The sequence below is a fragment of the Diabrotica undecimpunctata genome, chromosome 5, assembly GCF_040954645.1.
Source record: "Diabrotica undecimpunctata isolate CICGRU chromosome 5, icDiaUnde3, whole genome shotgun sequence".
In the NCBI taxonomy this organism is placed as follows: domain Eukaryota; kingdom Metazoa; phylum Arthropoda; class Insecta; order Coleoptera; family Chrysomelidae; genus Diabrotica; species Diabrotica undecimpunctata.
In genome coordinates, this window is record NC_092807.1 from 100,930,878 (window position 1) to 100,952,968 (window position 22,091).

The 22,091-nt window shown below is 34.4% G+C and overlaps 1 protein-coding gene across 4 annotated transcripts in view; it reads right to left on the reverse strand.

The window, feature by feature from the left end:
• Positions 1-22,091, reverse strand: part of pdm3 (POU-domain protein pdm3) — a 445,430-nt gene that overhangs the window by 374,454 nt on the left and 48,885 nt on the right. The gene's annotated exons all lie outside the window — the stretch shown is intronic.

Below are 22,091 nucleotides of genomic sequence, written 5' to 3' on the forward strand. Positions count from 1 at the left end.
AACTAATTTGTAGCTTTTATTATTCTCGTAGCATCACCTGAAACATACAAAAAACATTCCAGACCGGCATAGCTTTCTCAAATTTATACAATCTAAATTATGTTCCAAATTACTTAATTATATTCACTTCTGAGTAAACAATCTGCTTATAATTATATGTGTTTAATGCTATCACTGCACTTTGTTTATTAAGGAAAGAGTTTACCTCGATACACTAGGCTTTCGGGGAGGCCTATGTCTACTTGCGTCTGCTTCCTGCGGCTGCTGTGCACCTTCCAACTCGATTGGGCTTGAATTGTAAAGAGCTAATCATGGAGAATCATCCATCCGGTTCGAAGATAGACCATGGAGAAATCACCGGCGTTTGAGGTGGAATTATGTGTGATTCCACGTGCTTTCAATCTTCAACTAACTTATACCGCCGGTATTCTTTGGGTTTTTAAGTGGACTGTATTATTTTAATTGTGGTACGTAAAGAATACTAGTAACTTACAACTAACTTTTATTTCTTAACGTATTATAGGTAACACAACCTAGTGAGTACTATATGTAACAATATACGTGGTTACACAAATTTATTAGTTTCACAATCGCGGAGACAAATTTTCTTATTGCTAAACACTTGAGAGAGAGACACGCTCTGAGAATCAAATCACAAATTTTGTTATTCAAGCACCAAGTTTCTTCCGCGAGAGTTTCTAACAGACAGCCCAGGGTTTTTCTTGGGACCGTCGGTCGCCGGTGTCGGGAACAGGTCATTTTTAACGGGGTTTAGTAAGTACCGTTAGAGTTTATTGATGGAATGAACAGGGCGTCTTGGCATACAGGGTGGAGTACAGTTAGGAACAAAGGGAAATATACTATTTTGAAAATTACAGGGTTGTAAACAAAATCAGTTTACAACCAAAGGGAATGAAGAGACCACTCACGTCTCCCAGTATTGTAGCAATAACACCAATGCGTTTGGCCGATACGGTGTCGGTGATAAGTTCGGCCTCTTTACGAATACAGATAGCTGGCAGTGACGTGTTTTTTTAACATGTTATCCTGATCTGTGCAGGTTTGAAGTAGCTGATGAAATAGTTTTTATAAGTAAACAGTTTTTAATTAATTAATAGTTTGAGCTCCTACTGTGTGGAATTCCATTACATAAAATAATACTCTCGACACCTTAAAAATTCCAGTTTATTATAAATTAACTCTCTCTGTTTCGATACCCATTGCAATAATGACTTGTGGCATTGTTCTTGAATGAGCTGGCTAATAGGTTTATAATTGTAGCAATTACCATTGATATTTTATGTTGTTTTAGTCGATTTTAGTCAGTCATTGTTGGAATTTGTTCCGAACAGTTTTACTTATTATTTTTTGTTGTGAATAACTAATTGTTCTATTTAATAAAAAAGTGCCGGGAAAAACGATAACAGGAGAAATGCGACAATGTGTAGTTCATTTATTGGAATATTTTAAAAAAGAAAACAACGGACCTTTGCTTTCGTTATCATCGGTACATGAACGAGTAGCGGACGCTTTGAAAATCAGTCTTCCCACAGTGACAAGAATAAAGAGTGAATACAAGACAGGGGCAGCTCTTACTACATCAGGAGAGTCACGTAATGTACAAAAAAAAAGACTAATGATGTCAGCGATACTATAAAAGGAGAGATTAGAAATGTACTGTATGGCATGAAAGCAAAAGGAGAGCACGTTACAATTAAAGTTCTAAATACACAATTAAGAAACAAGCATCTCTATGACGGTTCTGATACAAGTTTGTGGCGTCTTATGAAAAATTGTGGGTTTTCATACAAACTAGAAAATAGTAGACGAGTGCTATGTGAAAAACCATGTATTGTCTCCAAACGACTGTATTTTTTGAGGCATTATATGAGAAATTGTTTAAGTCCAAGCCCACTTCAGTTCGTTTTTTTAGATGAAACATGGATATTCCTAAAAAGGGGCATATAAACGTACTTGGCAAGATGACTGTGTGAAAAGCATCAGAAAAGGACACGAAAATACAGGTAAACGCTTTGTTGTTTTACATGCCGGAAGTAGGCAAGGATTTGTTAAAGATGCTGGATTACTGTTTTCTACGAAATCGAAGAGTGCAGACTATTATGATTCTATGGAAAAAGACTCTTTTAAAAAGTGGGTCTCCGAAAAGCTGATACCAATGTTGGAGGAACCATCTCTAATTATTATGGATAATGCCTCATACCATAGCTCTTTAATAGAAAAGTTACCGAATGCCAGTTGGAAAAAATCGGACTTACAAGAATGGTTACGAGCGAAAAATATAATTTTTGACGACGATTCGGGCAAGACAGAGCTATTGAGCCTTTGTCGCCAGAATAAACCACAAAATACCAGGTACGTTATAGACGAGCTACTCCAAGAACATGGGCATCAGGTTTTGAGATTGCCTCCATATCACTGTCAATATAATCCGATTGAGTTGGTTTGGGGCATTTCTAAACAATACTATGATGGTCATATTGGAGAACATGGACGTGGAGATGAAACAGTGAAAAAAGTTTGGGGCGATGCATTAGCTGAGGAAACACCTGCAGTGTGGGCGAGTTGTGTTAACCATACTGAAAAATTAATTCAGGACGACTGGGCAAAAATGGTCACATATGATGAAAATGAAAGTAGGATTATCATCGATTTGGCGGAAGATTCCAATGATGAAGACAGTTCGATTAGCTAATTAATTAAGATCAGTACGTTGTAACAGTTCAGAATTCGCTACAGTGCTTAAAACTTAAAAAATCTATATCATTTTTTAATTAAAGTGGGTTAAATAATTAACACTTTTTTGGGTATATTTCAAAATCCTTTTAAAATGTACTTTTCGTTATATCCTGTCCTATTGTACTGCAAGCTAGAAAAATACTTCTTCGCAATTTATACGTATATTCCGTTATTAGAAATTTAATGAAAAATAATTTATAATTTTCTTTTATAACTATTATTTTGTTTGACATGCTACATTTTGCTCCGCCACTGGAGGAGGTAAACGAATCGAGCTTAGACAAGGAAAGACAGATGAAACAACTTATTGCAAGTGTTTTTACACGCACACGCCAAGAACGATGAAAACGATTATACTATACTACTACTACTACTTACATTTTGCATATTATACTGTAAACTTTTGATAGAGTTTCCGCCTTAAATTTCTACGTTTCTACTTCATACAAAAGCACTGGGTACACGTAGCATTTAAGGAGCCCTATTTTTGTTTCTAGGGTGAGTTCATGGCTCTTGAACACGGAGCTCATAGTCAAGAATGCACTGTTTGCCTTTCCGATGCGACATTTAATCTCTTGGGTATTCTCCCACGACTAATTGATTATAGTTCCCAAATAGTTATACTGTGAGACACGTTCAATTATCATTAAGTTCACATACAGATTTGCTCCAATTATGTTTTCCTTACTGATGATCATTAGCTTGGTTTTGCTGATATTTATATCCAGTCCGTATCTTTTATTTGCTTTCGCTATTTTGTTCATTAAGTTTAGCAGCCCTTCATGATATTGAAAAACACTATTGTATCATCTGTATACCGCAGGTTATCGAGCTTGACTCCATTTATTGAGATGCCTTTATCAATATATTTTAGAGCCTCTTTAAAAATATGCTCCAAGTAGAGATTAAATATCACTGGTGAAATTATGCACCCCCGTCTTACTCCCCTTAGGATTTTGACCTGATCTGTATATTCTTCATCTATTCGGAGCACTCCTGATTGATTCCAATACAGGTTAGCTATTATTTTTTATACGTCTCTTCCATCAATCCCTGTCCTCTTAGCACTTCCATCATTTGTTCATGCCTAACTCTAACAAAAGCCTTCTTGTAGTCAATCAGGCATACAAAAACATCACAGCTGACATCTCTACATTGCTGAAACTATACCTGCACGCTAAATAAAGCTTCCCTCGTACCCATGGCGTTCACAAATCCAAACTGATTGGACGCAATTTGTTCCTCGCATTTCCGGTAAATTCTTTTGTAGATGACTTTTAAAAACAGTTTCAGCAGATGGCTAATTAGGCTTATGGTCCTATAGTCTTCACAAACTTTTGCTCCTGGTTTTTTTGGGCAATGGTACGAAATCCGATTTGAGCCACTCTACTAGTATTTTTCCTGCCTTATATGTTTCATTAAATATTTCAGTTATTATTTTTATTTGTTGTGAATTTCATCAAGTCCCGGTGCCTTTCCATCCTTCATTTGTCTGACGACTGTCGTTATTTTTTCTGGTAGGATTCGGGACCTGAATTTTCTTTAATGGTGGGTTCTTGTATTGTTCTAAGGTCGTGGAAAAGTTCGATTTTAGGTAAATTGCTTAAAATTAATAAAAAACAGAAGAAAAACATTTTCGACGGCAAATACTTTTTTACTGTCTCAAAAGTTAAGTAGTAACTGTTTCCGTTCGGCATAATAAGTTCCGTTGTTATTTTTGTGAACTTTTTCATTTTTAGTATTTACCGAATTATCGCAATCGACTCTTTGATCCACGCTGCATGTTAATGTCGAACACATCGGCGAGCAGAGCTATCGGGGTTGCTCTGTATATAAAACAATAATTTGCTTTGGCTAATTACCGGATTCAAGAAGGATTATAATATTAGTAACAGTAATGTTTCGATATAATATATTATAATAATATGTTTACGTGTATACGTAGTGGATTTATTTAGAACAGGATGCATTAATGCAATGATTAGGTTATAATGATAATGAAAGTACAAACTATCGCTTTGTCTTGAATAATAAAATTACGAATAGTGCTACACCCAACTTTAATTAATAATATAAATCTGTAGCGCGGAATATGATATTGGCTGTAATAATTCAGCATTCAAATATTACGAGATGGAATAGTTGTAGGTGGGCGCGGTAAATGCCTGCTTTAAGAAGTTGATATGTCTGCTATAACAAATAAATTATTTTTGTAATAGATAACAATGTCATTTTGCTGTATGAGAGTTATTGCAGTAGGTAGTAATTAGTATATACATTTCAGAATTATTATTGAGACAAACATTTGATAAGTTATGGCATCAGGGGTTGCTTCATAAACTAAAGCAATTTATATTCTACCACTAAACCATAATACGTTATGAAAATCATATAAAGTGTGAACGTTTGGGTTCATCATCATCATAAGTGGCTCGACAATCCGTTGTGGATCTTGGCCTGCTCACAAAGAAGTCGCCACTCCTGTCGATTCCTGGCAACTTCCCTCCATCTTCTAACCCCTAGAATCTGTAGGTCTTCTTCCACATCATCAATCCATCTCATTCGTGGTCGTCCTCTGCTTCTTGTGCCCTCTGGTTGTGAAAATGTTAATCTCTTCGTGTATTCGTGATCTGACATCCTAGCAATGTGTCCAGCCCATCTAAGTCTCTGCACTTTAACAAACTTCACAATATCTGGATCGGTGTATAACTGATACAGTTCAAAGTTGTATCTTCGACGCCATAGCCCATTTTCATTTACGGCCCCAAAAATCTTTCTAAGAATTTTTCTCTCAAAAATACCAAGAAGTCTTTTATCATTTTGAGATAAGATCCACGTTTCAGCCCTATATATCAAAACTGGTCTTATTAAGGTCCTGTATATATTAAGCTTTAGTGCACGTTTTATATTTTTATTTTTTAAATGTCTCCGGAGGCCGTGAACAGTTCTGTTTGCTATTGCTATGCGTCTTTTTATTTCGTCGCTTGTCGTGTTTGTTGCGTTTACTAGCGATCCAAGATATGTAAATTCTTTGACTTGCTCAAAGGTATGGTTGTTAATTTGAATTATTTCTTGGATATTTCGAGGGTTTTTAGAAACCAACATATATTTGGTTTTTTCCTCGTTTACCACAAGTCCTAATTCACTTGCTGCGTCCGCAAGCCTTGTAAAACACTGCACCATGTCTCTCATACTTCTGCCCACTATAACTATATCGTCAGCGAATGCGAGAATTTGCGTCGATCTATTAAAAATAGTTCCATTCATTCTAATATTTAATTGTCTGATTGCCTTGTCCAAGGCAATATTAAAGAGCAGACACGCCAACGCGTCCCCCTGTCTTAGACCATTATTAATGTCAAAGAACGTAGAGTTTTCTCCTTCAATTCTAACGCATGAGCTTACGTTTTGCATTGTTAGGTGGGTCAACTTAACTAACTTAGGTGGGATCCCAAAGTCTATCATTGCATTATATAATGCAGTTCTTTTCACACTGTCATAGGCTGCTTTGAAGTCAACGAAGAGGTGGTGTGTTTCTATGTTATATTCTAGTGACTTTTCTAGAATCTGCCTATGTGCTTGAATTTGATGTGTAGTTGACTTTCCAGCAGTAAATCCGCATTGATATTGACCAACAATATCCTTTGTAAAATGTTTAAGTCTTTCAGATAATACATTGCCGAAGATCTTATACGCAGATGCTAACAGAGTAATGCCTCTATAGTTCTTACACTCCAGTTGATCCCCCTTTTTATGCAATGGACATATTATTCCCTTCAGCCACTCTTCTGGTACCCGTTCATTCTGCCATATAAGTACTATTAGTTTATGGATTGCTGCAAAAAGTTGATCACCACCTTTTTTATATATTTCCGAACAGATGTCATCGATTCCTGGGGCTTTATTGTCTTTGAGTTTTAGGATCGCATCTGACACTTCTCTTCTTGTTGGGTCTTCACTGTGTAGTTGACGTTGTATATTTTGTTCATTTTCTATATTGTTCTCTCCTTCAATATCGTTTATATTTAGATGTTCGCTGAAATGTTGTGCCCATCTGTTAAGAACTGAGTTTTTATCATGTAGAATTTCACCGTTAGTGTCTTTACAAATTTTTAATCGTGGTTTAAATTCTCGACGGCTAATATTTAAGGATTTGTAGTATTTCCTCGTTTCATTTTTATCGAACAAACTTTGTATCTCACTGAGAGTGTTCTGTTCGTATTCCCTCTTCTTACATCGATGGATACGTTTTTCCTCTCTTCTAAGACGTCTATACTCTTCTTTTTTTCTCCGTGTACAACCTGCGTCAATGGTTTTTTGATATGCTGCGTTCTTTCTATTTGTGGCCATTTCGCACTCATGATCAAACCAATGATTTCTTTTTTCTGATTTGGTTTTGCCCAATATTTCAACGGATTTCTGTAACACAATATCTCGTATATTTGCCCATAGTTGGTTAATATCTTCTTCTTCTTCTAAGTTTTTTGTCCTTATTTGGTCTTCTATTTGCTGTCTGTATACATTTGCAATGTCGGGATCTTTTAGTTTATTAATGTCGATTTTTTCTCTCCTTCTTCCCATCTCCTTTTTTAAATTGGATATTCTCTCCTTAAATCGTGTTTTAACTAGATAATGATCACTATCTATGTTTGCTCCTCTAAAAGACCTAACATCTAATAAGTTAGAGCAGTGTCTTGCATCGATGATTATATGATCTATTTGGTTAATCATTTCATTATCAGGAGATTTCCAAGTTCCCTTATGTATATCTTTATGGGGAAATCTTGTCCCAGCTATAACCATGTTCTTAGACATCGCAAAGTTTATGATTCTGAGACCGTTATCATTAGATTCTACGTGTAGGCTCTCTTTTCCGATGGTGGGCGAAAATATATTCTCTCTTCCGACTTTGGCATTAAAGTCTCCTGCTATTATTTTGATGTCATTTTTTGGGCACTGATCGTACTCTCGGTCTAGTGCCTCATAGAACATGTCTTTTTCATTATCCTCTTTTTCTTCCGTTGGAGCATGGATGCTAATAATGCTTATATTAGCGAACTTCCCTTTAAGTCTTATTCGACATATCCTATGATCAATAGCTTTGAAATCGATTACACTATGTTTGACCTTGCTGCTTACAATAAATCCGGTACCAAATTCGTGTCGGGTAGGATGTCCACTGTAGTAAATATTGCAGTTATTTTTTTTCCAGGATGCCTGAACTAATCCACCTCATTTCCTGTAAAGCAATGATATCTGCTTTGGCATTATTCATTTCTTGTATGAGCAGAGCAGTGGCTCCAGGCTGATAAAGGCTTCTTACGTTCCAGGTGCAAATCTTTAAATCATTATCCTTATTTCGTTTGCGAGTTCGTCGTAGGTTAGACAGTCCGGTTTCCTTCTTTGTAGCTCTCATAACAAAAGGTTTTTTACAGGGTTGGGTAGTTAACCCAACGCCAAACCCCCTTTTCGGAGGGCCATTTCACCCGCTCTCGTCAGTTCCCGACCCAACTTTCCACCCGGGTTGGATACGGGATCTCCAGTTGGGTTGCTCGGTTTACAGGGGATACCAGCATGAAGGTGAGAGTCGGATTTGAGTAGAAGAGGCTAATTGGAGTAAACTGGATTCAACTCCATGTTTTCGCATTCTACCCCTTTATCCCCTATACCAACGTTTGGGTTGGAAACCTCAAATCATCTTCGTTCGGTACAATTTTACACCAAAATGTGTGAGGTAGCATTCTGAGTTTTGCAGAAAAAGTTGTGTGATAACTTCACTAATAATAATTGACTTTTTCTCCCTCTTAAATAGGTCGTGAATATTAATAAAAAATCAAAATAATTAAAAATTATTAAAAACATCGTTTTTTTCTACTTTCCTTACTAATAACTTTAAAACGATTCATTGAAACAAAACAGCGATAATTGAATTTTCTATAATATACGAATGGTTAAAAATGTTTTCATTTAGTACCCTTTTTGAAAAATAACAATTTTTTTAACTACTTTGATTGCACTTAGGAACTTCATAATCTTTATAATATGGTACAAATCCTAAAAAATCTTTATAATATAATAAAACCGTTCACAAAATTTCATTAAAATCGATTCAATAGACTTTGCATAATAATTTTGCAATCTTATTTTTTTTTTAATTGGAATTCTTTAAAATCTTGCACAAAAAAAACTAAACCATATTTTTATAAACTTGCCAGTTTTTTTACATACAAAAAAAGGTGACCCCAACAATAACAACAACAAACGCTTTACCAAAATAAAATAAAATTAAAATTAAATAAGATTAAATAAAATTAAATAAAGGTTAATAGAATTAAATGAAATTAAATCAAATTAAACAGACTTATGTAAAATTAAATAATTTTTTGAGCGTCTTGTGGTGGGGACTGAATAGTTCGTCGGATTGTGACGTATGATACATTATAGGAAAGGAGAGGCGGTAGTGAATATGTTGTGTTAGGTCCAATTGAAGCGCGTGATACGTTAAATGAAAGGGAAGGATATCACGAATATATTAAGACAGAAAAAACAAACAAAGCGACTACCAAAAGGGCACTACACATTGTCTTAATTACATACGAGATGTCATAGAGCACTATGCATAAAAATTCAAGTTTAGCATAAAAGTTTAACCAAAAGACAAATTTTTATTTATTGACTTAAAGAAGGCCTCTGGCTGGGTACAAAATAAACAACTGAACGAATTTTAACATGCGACATAGCAAATGAAAGGGGAGTATATAACGAATATATTCAGATAGAAGAAATAAATAAGGCGACTACCAAAAGGGCACTACACAGTATCTTCAATATTATTGAACGTATTGCGACATACGAGGCATCATAGAGCAGTATAGATAAAAATAGATTTCATCATCATTATTATGCAACCTCTTCTGTCCACTGCCGGACATAGGTCTCTCCTATTTTTTGCCACTTTTCACGGTTCTGTGAGACTTGTTGCCATTTCTTGGATATTCGTTTAATGTCGTCCATCCAGCGTATCGGTCCTAGTCCTCTGCTGCGCAGCGGAGAACAAAGTAGATTTACTATAAGAAAAATTTTGATTTATTGACTTACAGAAGGCCTCCGGCTGAATACAAAATAAACAACTGATCGAATGCTAACATGCGACATAGCAAATAAAAGGGGAGGATATAACGAATATATTTAGATAGAAAAAAAACCAACAAAGAGACTACCAGAAGGGCACTACACATTGTCGCATAGTACACATATACCATTCGTTATTATTGAGCACATAGCGACATATTTACATATTTTATACATATTTACCTTGATTATATGCAAAAAGTTCATAATTTTAAAAATTTAATGACTGACTCTAGATGACAATTGATTGGATCCCCCATCGCATGCCACCGGCAAATTTACTAATATATTAATAAAATGAACTTCACAACAATTAATTTTAATTTATTAGATTTCTTTTATAGGATTTAATTAAACACTACTATTTATGAGTATTTCGTATAGAAAGTATCTTTTTTCTTCAATTTTCAGATAATTATTCGTCTAAGCGTTCTTTCTTGCGCTGTGGACTGGAAAGATCTATTAATTCATCAAAATCTTCATCTTAGAAGTTGAAAATTACTTCAAAAATGTTCACCATGTAATTCTAAATAAATTTTATTAACGTTAATAACTTCAGTATCAGTATTTTTCTCCTCGAGATTAATAATATCGCTTTGTGAATATATGCAAGTTTGCTCGTGGCAGCTAGAGCAGTAAAATCAGTACACTTCAAACCGTGCTTATGCAACCACATGGCTCAGAACTTTCTTTCAAACACTTCCAACTATTTTTTTTTAATAAACTATCAGGCAATTGTTGCGGCGTGTTGTGTGAGTTGCATCAGTATCGTTTAAATTGCTTAAATATAAAGATATATTTCTTTATGTATACTTCTTTGAAAAATATTCACAAACTTCTAAATATTTTAATTTTTTAATTGAATGTTTTTTATCTTATTTTTTTTTAATTACCAAAACACAGCTTTTAACGGATTTTTCTTTGAAAACACAAGTTGGAATTAATGCTACTGAATATCCACAAAGATGACAGATGGTTTTGTCCTCCATGATATAACTATTTAAAAATTAAAATATTAAATCACTTTTTATATCATTTTGAAATTTAATATTAATATTATTTTTATTTATTATTTAATACACACGCACCTGCATACGATGTTGATTTTTATATAAAAATATTTAAATGGGAATAAGCCACAATTAAAGGTTAAAATACGCTTATTGACGTTTCAATTTCCACTTCGGAAATCGTTCTCAAAATACAAACATTAGTAAATTGTTTGTATTTTGAGAACGATTTCCGAAGTGGAAATTGAAACGTCAATAAACGTATTTTAACCTTTAATTGTGGCTTATTCCCATTTAAATATAAATTAATTTAAAATGCCACAAGAAAATAGCTTCAGAACAAAATCAAAGGAAAGGATAAATTTAAATACTTGGGGTTTATAATCACGAAAAAGGCAACAACAGAGGAAGAAATTACACAAAGATTTGGACAAACAAGAACAGCAATCTGACAACTAAAGTGGTATGGACATGTTAGAAGAACTAGCGACATATATATATATATATATATATATATATATATATATATATATATATATATATATATATTCTGTATAAAATAACCAATAATTGTCATAATATTTCTAGTGGATTAGACATACGTATATACATACGTCCATTTTTAGTTCCTTCGCCCTAGTATCCTACAATCGAACTTCCTTTTGCTTTGATACTGTTAAAGTCTTAGAACTCCTCTATTCCAGTTCTAAGCCTGAAGCCTCTTTACGCAAGAGGTGTGAAAGGAGGACGTTCAAAGGTTCAAATTATGAAAATATGATTTAGTTCAAATTACCTGGTCATCTAGGTTGGGGGTTGGGTAGTTGAGTTAACACCCGAGAGATCCTTAAAAAGTAAAAACCTGTTAAAAACTTCATACAGAAGCCTTGCCCCAAAAAGGCAGCATCAAATTGTAAACGGACACAGCTAAGAAAACCTAATCTTTACTGAAATTAAAGTGTAGAGAATTGTAACTAAACAAAAAAAGGTAATTACAGAAACACAAATGAAAAATATTGATATATGCGTATTAATTGAAACTAAGAAAACAGAAAATGGAATATAGGATACAGACAATTACATACATTTATACTAAGGGGTTAAAAAATATGAGAGCAAAATGGGTAGTCTCCGTAGTCACCCATCAAAGTCTCAAACATAATATCGTAAGTTGGGAAGAGGTAGATGAACTGATTATAAAAATAGAAAATCATATATATTTCTTTTCTGAAAAAACAGACTGTGTAGTTTTCAGTAAAAAAAAATACGAAAAACATTAACATAATTTAACATTAAGTGAACTCATTCTAATACAAACAAGCCAAATACGTTATCTGGAGGTAACTGTCGACTGCACTTTAAACTCAAACAGCTATATAAATATCTCACAGCTTCAATGTCAACCTGAAATTAATCTCTTGAAAATTTCACCAACGTATGCGGGATATAGATACGAGAAAGCTACTAAATTTATAAGTCGCTTACAACTACTTATTGCACTACAGTGCAATATGTTATGGTACTAAAAAACTATACGACATTTAAACAATAGCACTAATAATCGCTCTTCATCTATTAAGAACTGACCCAGCTTCCAAACAACAACTATTAGCTAATTACCTTTACACTTACGTCGTCAAAACTTGTCACTAGTTTGAGTAGCTCAAATATTTTTAAACCATCAAAATACTTTACACTAGAAACGATTTCATATTTAAAATTACTCACCATTATGAAAATTAACCTTTGCATTCACTCCTATTCCACGAAAAAATTAAATACAGGCTACGATATTGAGCAGTTCAGTCTCATAATACAACCAATCCAAAACTTCTTCCTTGCAACAAGCCCACCGATTGTAAATACATCTCTCACGCATCAATTGTATTATGAATTACTACCCGCATATCCAGTCTGAACATATCGTTTCTTAGTCAAAATCATAATCGGAGTTAGAAGCGGCTTACATAGTTGGATAAGACAAACACAGCTTAGGACAAACACATAAAGGTTCAGTGTTTGACGCCGAACTGTAGCGTATTTACAGAAGTATTTGGTCTATTTAACACAGCTTCGTTGATCTGCATCGCTGTCCAGGATATTTGGAGCATTCTTCTATTCAACCTTATCTCAAACGCCTCTAGGCGATCGATCGTATCTGCCTTAAGAGGTCAAGTCTCGGTATCATATAACAACAATGATCCATTTGATCATTCTTAGTCTTAATTTTAGGTTTAAGCTGTGGTTATAGAAGAATAATTTCCTTTTTAGAAACATTGTGCGAGCTGCTTCAATTAATGCATTTGATCTTTTTACTTGGATCTAGTGAGTAAATCTCCCAATGTTTTGTTAATCTATCTGTAGCGAAGCATTGTCGTGAGTTTGGCGACTAAATATCATAAATTTTCTCTTAGAAGCATCTTTTTTTCCTGTCGATTTAACACAATCCAACCCTTAAGCGCCATGGAGACTATCGTATTGTTAGATGCGATAAATGCCCTAGAGACTTTATTACATTATCTACAGCGTATCCAAGATTATTCAGTCAACCATGGATTTTTACTCCAGTCTTTATTTTGCAAAGTCTGTTTGAAAATGATATCCGAGTAGACATTAAATAACAGTGGTAATAAAAAGCACCCCTGAAGAATTCAAGTTTTTTAGGAAGCTTTTGTAGGTCGGTTGTACTGCAGAAAAACTCATGTTGCTGTCAGAAAAAAACATAGAAATATTTTTTTATGAATACCATGGCAGGATAGAATAATTTGTATAAATCTACACTATATGAAAACAGGGAGTCTTAAAACGGGGAGTCAAAAATACTTCCAAGGAATGACCATAAAGCCTCCATCAAGAAATACTTTTTCAGTTTATGACATACTAACTGGAACACAACATACCAGTTAAAAAGATATTATCAAAACTGATATGACGAATAGATTGTATTCTTACAATTCTTTTTCTCCTTTCTTTATACAGGATGGTCCTTAAGTAATTGTACAAAAAGAAACAGTAGATTCTACACTTTAAAATATTACGATTTAAGCCAAATTGCTTTAATACAATGTTGATATTAAGAAAGATACAGGGTGTTAAATTGCAAAATTAAAATTTTATTTTTCACTATAACTTTCATGTTTGTAAACATTTATGTATAAAAATTTACAACTGGGTACTTTTAAATATGAGAAATTATAATTTGATGCACACTTTGATGTAACTGATAGAGGGCGCCACTTATGCCACATATGTGGTATAAATTTGCACTTAACTTTTTTGCTCTTTAAATTACCTGTATTTAGAATAAAAAATATTAAAAATACATTATTTTAACAAAAAAAAAGGTATACTTGTTAATAACTTCAAAACTCAACAGTTTTCGAGATCATCGCATTTTAAAAATCAACTGCATAATTCTGATCTAAGGCAATTACTCCAGGCAACGAAGAAAAAATAGACAAAAACATTAATAGTTCTGAATTTTGGTATAAAATACCTTTAACTAAAGTTAATAGTTAACGAAATATTAAATAAAATAAATATATCAGCAGGATAATTAATATTATCATAAGTCATAATCAAAACATTTTGTTTACAAACCAAATTAAGAAATAGCTAAACTAAATAACATAACTTTTTGTCAAAGTAAGTGTTCGATATGTCCACCATTGTCTTTAATTCATTTGTCAATATATTCCATAAAAGATCGTCTCATATTAAATAGCATCATTGGTTCTAAAGAAACTGCTGCAGTATTTATTTCTTCCCATAGTTGGTTGCGAATGTTTATGGGATTCTTATAGACACATTGTTTTAATGCGCCCCATACACCAAAATCAAGCGGATTAAATTCGGGGTTACGTGGTGGTTATAATGTATAATGGATGAATATATTATTTTGGATACATATCCAAATCTTATGGTATATTTTGGAACTACATCTTATTTGTTGCAGAAGTTAAATAATGTATTAAACTGTGATGTATCTCGTTCATTGGTTACTTATATACACACGGAATAAGCTATCGATGACATTACTTATTTATATGATTACGTTACAGCTTACGAGTAATTATAATTACATCTCGAACAAATGGACTATTATGATTTACTACCGAACTAATATTATGCTGAACTTAATTGCCTGTGTGTTTACTATATTTATAAAAATATCGGTTATTAGGACAACGATGATGTTTTTGTAAAAATGCTGAGTCTGTCAGGTTAGATTTGTAGCAAAAGTATTATGAAACAGGACACATAATATGTGTTATTCAATACGTGTGCTCTAGTTTCTATTTGTCCTAATAAAAATGGGTAAACAATTTACGTAATAAAAAATAAGTATACTTTTCGGATTTTTTATGAATTAAATAATTATATCAATATCTTACCACATTGCAAAGGAATATGACTACCACGACCAATACAACCTTCAGAAAAATTGTATTTAAGTATGTTCTAACTGTCTTCTCTCTAGAATGTGGTGGTGTACCATCTTGCATAAACCACATATTTTGGGTTTTTAGCATTTTACAATAGAGAAAAAGTAATACAACTCCATTATAGAAACTTAAGAAGCGATAGCAAAGGGAAATTGTAAACATGATAACGGCCAACGTCTGAATACGGACACGGCACCTAAAGAAGAAGATGAAATATCTTTTCTCCAATAAGACATTTAGCACCCATAACAAAGCATTTTGTTACATTATCATCTTTAAGTTGTTTTAATAAAAATAAACTATGAATTATGCTTATCTACAGGTATTCAGTGCTTTACCGCACAAATATCAAACTAAGAATTATTGTGCAGCTGACTTATAAAATGCATTTATCTCGAAAACGGTTGAATTTTCAGGTTACTAACAAGTATACCTTTTCTTTGTAAAAATAACGTATCTTTAACATTTTTTAACACAAATAGAGCTAACTTAAAGAGCAAAAGGCGCCCTCTATTAGTTACATTAAAGTAAGTATAAAATTAATTTATCCTACTCAAAAGCATCCAACTGTAGATTTTTGTCCAAAATATTTACAAACGTAAAAGTTATAGCGAAAAATTTTAAATTTCCACTTTAACACCCTGTATCTTTCTTAATATTAACATTTTATTAAAGCAAGTTGGCTTAAATCGTAATATTTTAAAGTGCAGAATCTACGGTTTCTGTTTGTATAATTACTTAAGGACCACCCTGTACAAGCAACTTTGCTTCTATGGAAGATTGTCACTCCATCTCTTGCGCGGTCGGCTGATACTTCTTTTACCACTTAATGATTTGTATCTTGCTATTTTAACGACTTTCTTCATTTAGTATCCACTCGTTTATACCTTGTACATTACATTTTGTTCTAATCTCGTTCTATTCTCATTTCTGACAACAATGTCTACTTAACATTTGCTCTACAGTTCTCTCCCAATTTTTTATTTTATGCGACATTAATTTTATCTCTGTATAGTTCTTACAGTCCTAAATGTCCCCTTTGTCTTTATATAATGATACAATCACACTCTCTCTCCACTCATGGGGCATCATTTCTTCCTCCTACATCCTACTCATGATTTGCCACAAAATATCCACTCCTTTCTCTCCTAACCTAGAGCCTTTCAAACCTCCTCAGGTATTTATCAGGTCCTACTGCCTTACTATTCTTTATCCTATTTAACGCCTCGACAACTTCATCTCTCGCTATCCCCGGTATTACATTCTCATTTGGGATACCTCATCCTCTGACTCTCCTCTAGTGTTCTTCATTTAGCAACTTTCTAAAGTACACCCACCAATTATGGTTTATTTTAACATCGTCAAGTCAAGGTCAAGTCCTTTAATAACTTTTCCCTTGCTTAAGCAATGCTGTATAATCTTTTCGTCCCCTCGTGTGTTTACAACTCTTTATATAGCTGTACAGACGTACTTCCTTAGCAGTAGCTACACCGCGCTTTGCTTCCCTCTTTGCTAACTTGTATATATCATTATCCTCATCATTAGAAAATATACAATCTTACCTTCCTATTAATCTTTTTCCAGTGGTTTTAAAGTTTTTGAAAAGCTGAGGATTACTAGGCTAATGCCTATACTAGAAAACAAAAAACTAATATCCCCACAATTTGGGTTTATAAAACAATATTCAGAAATGCAACAAGTACATGGAGTTCTATAGAGAATTAATGAAGACTTATCTGTACTGCTCGGTACTTGTGAGCGGTATTCCTGGATATAAGCCAAGCATTTGATAAAGTATGGCATAAAGGTCTATTATGTAAACTAAAACAGAATTTACCAACAACTTACCATATAATCTTAGAGTCCAATTTCACCAACAAGTAAGAATGAAGACACAAAAATACAACAAATTCTCTCTGGAGTATCCCAAGGAAGCGTTCTAGGACCCATATTATACCTTATATTCACTGCTGGCCTATAAACAGATACAAACATTACCACACCCACATTTGCAAATGATACAGCAATACTATAATCTAACAAAAATCTCAAAATAGCCTCAGAAATCCTACAAAATAATTAGAATCGAATAAAACAATGGATAACAAAATGAAGAGTCAAAATAAATGAAAGCAAATCACTACATCTTACATTTACCACACGTAGGGAAATATGTCCGACAGTATACTTAAAGGGTAAAGTAATCCCACAAGGTGACGAAGTCAAATATATGGCTATGTACTTTTACAGAAGATTATACTAGAAGAAGCATAATATTTACCAAGCGAAAACAACTTGGTCATAAGTTGAGAAACATATATTGTTTGTTAGGTAGAAAATCAAAACTAGCAACTGAAAATAAAATATTAATCTATTAATCCGTCCTGAAACCAATTTGGACTCATGGACTAGAATTATGGTGAACCGCCGCATATTTCAATATTAAAATAATACAAAGATTTCAATCCAAAATATTAAGAACAAGACTAGGAGTTCCATGGTTGATAACCAATGAAACCATCCATCATCAACACGCCGCGCCAGACTAATATACGTCAAATATGATATCAAAAAGTGCGTAAAAAAACATACAGAGAAACTTAAAGAACATCCGAAAGTGTTAGCAAAAAATTTAGAAAATAACCGCAAGCAGTACGAAGCAAAATGTAACGAAAAGTTCCGTTAGAGATAATTGATTTATGTGTAATAAAAGTGTATACATATGTGTCAAATATAGTCAATAGTCAAATTTCAATCTATAGAAACCGAATACTACCGCCTTTTCACTTGCGAAGAAGTCACTATGGCTCTTAAGGATGTAAATCCAGGTAAAGTCCCGCGAGAGAATGGAAGACCCACTTTTTCACAGACATTATGTAGGCCGGTACCATACCACAGGAACTCAAACGCTCGAAGGTCATTGCCATATTAAAATCAGGGAAACCAAATGATAACAGTCTAAAAACTAAACTTACTATTGGCGACGTTCAAGCTACTAGAACGACTTATCTATAACAGAATTAGTCCAAAGCTACTTGAATCAATACCGGTTGATCAGGTAGGTTTGCGACCGAAAAAAAGCGGCACAGATCAGGTTCTTTTACTTACCATATTTATTGAGGCAGGGTTCCAGAGAAAACTTCAAACTGCAGCCTCATTCATAGACCTAACAGCGGCCTGTAATACAGTCTGGAGATAAGACATGATTTACAAGCTCCTAAGTACAATTTTATGTAAATTCACCGCTCGAATAATCAACAGCATGCTAGCCGACCGAACGATTCAAGTAGTCATGGGAACCGATATCAGCACCCCAAGAAAACTGAAGAATGGACTGCCACAGGGATCTGTCCTAGCTCCTCTTCCCTTTAGCCTGTACATCGCTGGTATACCAGAAACCAGATCAAGGAAGTGTGGTTACACCGATGACTGGGTCCTTGCAACAAGGTGTAAGTCATTTGGAAAAACAGAAGAAATCCTCATGGCGACCGTACACATATTGGAAAAGTATTTCCATAAATCGAGGCTCCAAATAAACGCTACCAAAACAGAGGTTTCCAGTTTCCACCTAAATAACAAGTTTGCGAAAAAAACACTCAACATCCAATTCGAAAACACCACACTTACTTACACTAAAACACCAAAGTTCCTTGGGTTACTCTTGACAGAACCCTATCTTTCAAAGAATATCTGTCAAAAATAGCGGAAAAAGTTAAATGTAGAAACAACATCATCCAGAAGCTGTGCGGCACAATATGGGGAGCATCAGCTTCCACCTTGTGATCATCTGTCCTGGGCCTTGTCTTCTCAACCGCTTAATACTGCTCTTCAGCCTGGCTTAACAGCCCATATATACACAAAGTAGATACCCAATTGAACAATACAATGAGAATGATTGCTAGCTTTATCAAAATCCACCCCTACGCAATGGCTCCCAGTACTGAGCCACATTCCACCACCCAAACTACGGCGCACAGACTCCCTCACTAGTGAGTACAGAAAGATACTTAGTAACGAGATCCTGTCAATCAATCGAGATATAGATGCTGCCAACAGTAACCGTCTACGCTCCAGACAACGGCCAATAAAAACAGCACAAGCTGCTGTGAAAAATAAGTTTAACTTAACGACCACTTGGACTCGAGAATGGATGGAACAACAAAATAGCAGCTCACCCTACATCACACAAAAACCACCAGGTTATGACTTACCATGTAACACATGGACTATGCTGAACCGAATCAGAACCCAACACGGCAGATGCGGTTACATGATGTACAAATGGGGTAAACGACCATCCCCACTCTGTGGCCGCGGACAACCACAAACCATCTGTCACATCACAGAACGGTATCCCACAAGATCCTGTCATGGCAGATCAGAGGATTTCCTAATGGTGACTCCAGAGTCGATAGACTCTGGAGTCAAAATGCCCACTCTGCTTGTCAAGATAAGAACTTCCTCGTGGTCATCTTCTTCATCATCATTAAATGAACATGCCTTGCGTCGTTTCTTTCTCTCTTCGATAATTTCACCACGTTCAAAATCTCGCAAGGCCCTTTCAATCTCAGTGTATTCTTCTTCCAAATCCTAATCCGTATACGCTAGCGGTTTATATTTTTGTTGTGCTCCTTTCTCTAACGTAATTTTGGCGCCAGTAGCTGCAGTAGGTCTTGGTGCGTTAAGGACTTCCATTAATGTTAAGCTTCAAATTGGATGTTTATTTTCTTCTTGTTGTGGAATTTTAGTAGCCAATGGCTTAACCGAAGGGGTGTCTCCCAATATCATTTTAATTTTTCTTTTTATCTGGCGTGGGTTCTAAGGGCTTACAAGGATCTCCTTCAGAGCCAGGACAAGTAACACAGACCCCTGCTGGTTTACCCCGCTGCAACAACTTAATATAGTCAGTTTTAAGTTTTTTACCTGCCTGTTCGTCTAGCTTTATCTTTTTCAGCCATGCTGCAGCTAAGACTTAATCTTTTGCGTCTGGTAAAGCGAATATTAACGGTCTTACAAATTTCGAATAAAATTCCAATTCGTTTATATTTCCCATGGCAGTGATCGAAAATCCACGGCAAATTTGGAGCACTGCTGCATTACAATTTTAATGACACTGAATTAAATTAGAATAAATATATGATGACTAAAAACCAATTGATCAAGAGTATTTTTCGTGTCGTTACCAGCGACGCCTTTTCGTGGTGCTAGTTCCGTGACACCCGCCTCAGAATTTTACTATAGAAAAAAAGTAATATAACGCTAGTATAGAAGCTTCGCTTCATAAAATATTGCTAAATTGCACTAGTGGTATAAAGGGAAACTGTTATTTCTATAGTGTGATAAAAATACCAATTTCTTGGTTAGGGAATCTTAAATCAGTTCTGATTGTGAATCAAATGACTGAAAAAAATGAACCAAGTAATTATTTTTTTCGTTAATCAAAACTAATTTGCGGAGTTAATGTTCGTTGACGTCTGAAACAGCGAGTATCAACCCTGCAGTAAATCAGAAAGTTAATAAAAAAGACCTTTCCGGTTTATTAAAAATATTTCAAAACGTATAATTTTTAATTTAGTCGGTAAGAACCATTTACGAAATTAAAGATTAAATATCTTGAAATCTCCAAAGAATTTACCAGTTAAAACAACGTTTCAGTTTTCACTTAACGCCCATTCTTGTTCGCCGACCGCACTTTTAAGGGCGCTTCTCTCTTCATTCAACTCGATCGACGATCTGCCCTTTTAACGCTTACCACTCCTTTTAGCGGAATGCAAAAGTTTTCTGGAAGTTCTGAAATAAAAGTCGTGTTTTGTAAAAGTTAAAGGTATACAACTGGAGCGTGCGCTTATGTACTTATACACTCTTGTTTGTGTTTATTTTTACTTCTTGGGTGTACGCGTTTAGATCAAGATAGCAATAAAAAAGTTCGCCGGGGAGCTGGATTCTACAAGCGAAGTGATACTGAGGAAAGTCCCGCCGTTTGTTAAGAAACAAAACAGATAAACCGTATAAATCTATAAATTTGGGTGAAAATAAACATAAAGGATAAAAGCAAAACACTTTTAGCAAACGTCAAAGATGTCGTTTTAACATCGAAATCTCTTTAGTAATTTACAGAACAGACAAATAAATTAAAACGGTGATCTTCTGACGGACTTCTACAGTACAAATAAATTGCGTATTATGTAATAATATTTTTTTCACTCACAACAACAAAAAAAACACGAGCATATCTTTGAAAATCCCAGATGACAAAGATCTATTATTGACTATATTATTTCAAATAGAGAGCTATTCTTTCCAAAGTTTGGATGTAAGGGCACTACATCGGCAGAAATAGGAAGCGATCATAAGTTAATATTGGTCAACATCCAAATGAAAAGCCACAAAAATTACAGAATACACCACAAAGATAAAAGTTAAAAGATAAAATTACTAACAAAAAAGACGCTGTTCAAGACATAACTGTATTAAATTAATTTTCAACCGGAAGTGACCATAGATGGTTACAACGAAGACAGTCTTGGATGTAAAAAAGGAAAGAAGCACTGCAATTACTAACACAAGAGCATACAATAAGGCATAGAAAGTAACTTACAGACAGATGTGCAAGATGAAACCAATATTGAACAGCTTTTAACGAAACGTTGGTGGACATCCTAAAGAAGGCACAGAAGAAGTTCCAAGGCAAACAAACAAAAAAACAAAAAAAACTCACAGAAGACATTAGAAACCTAACGCAAAGAAAGGG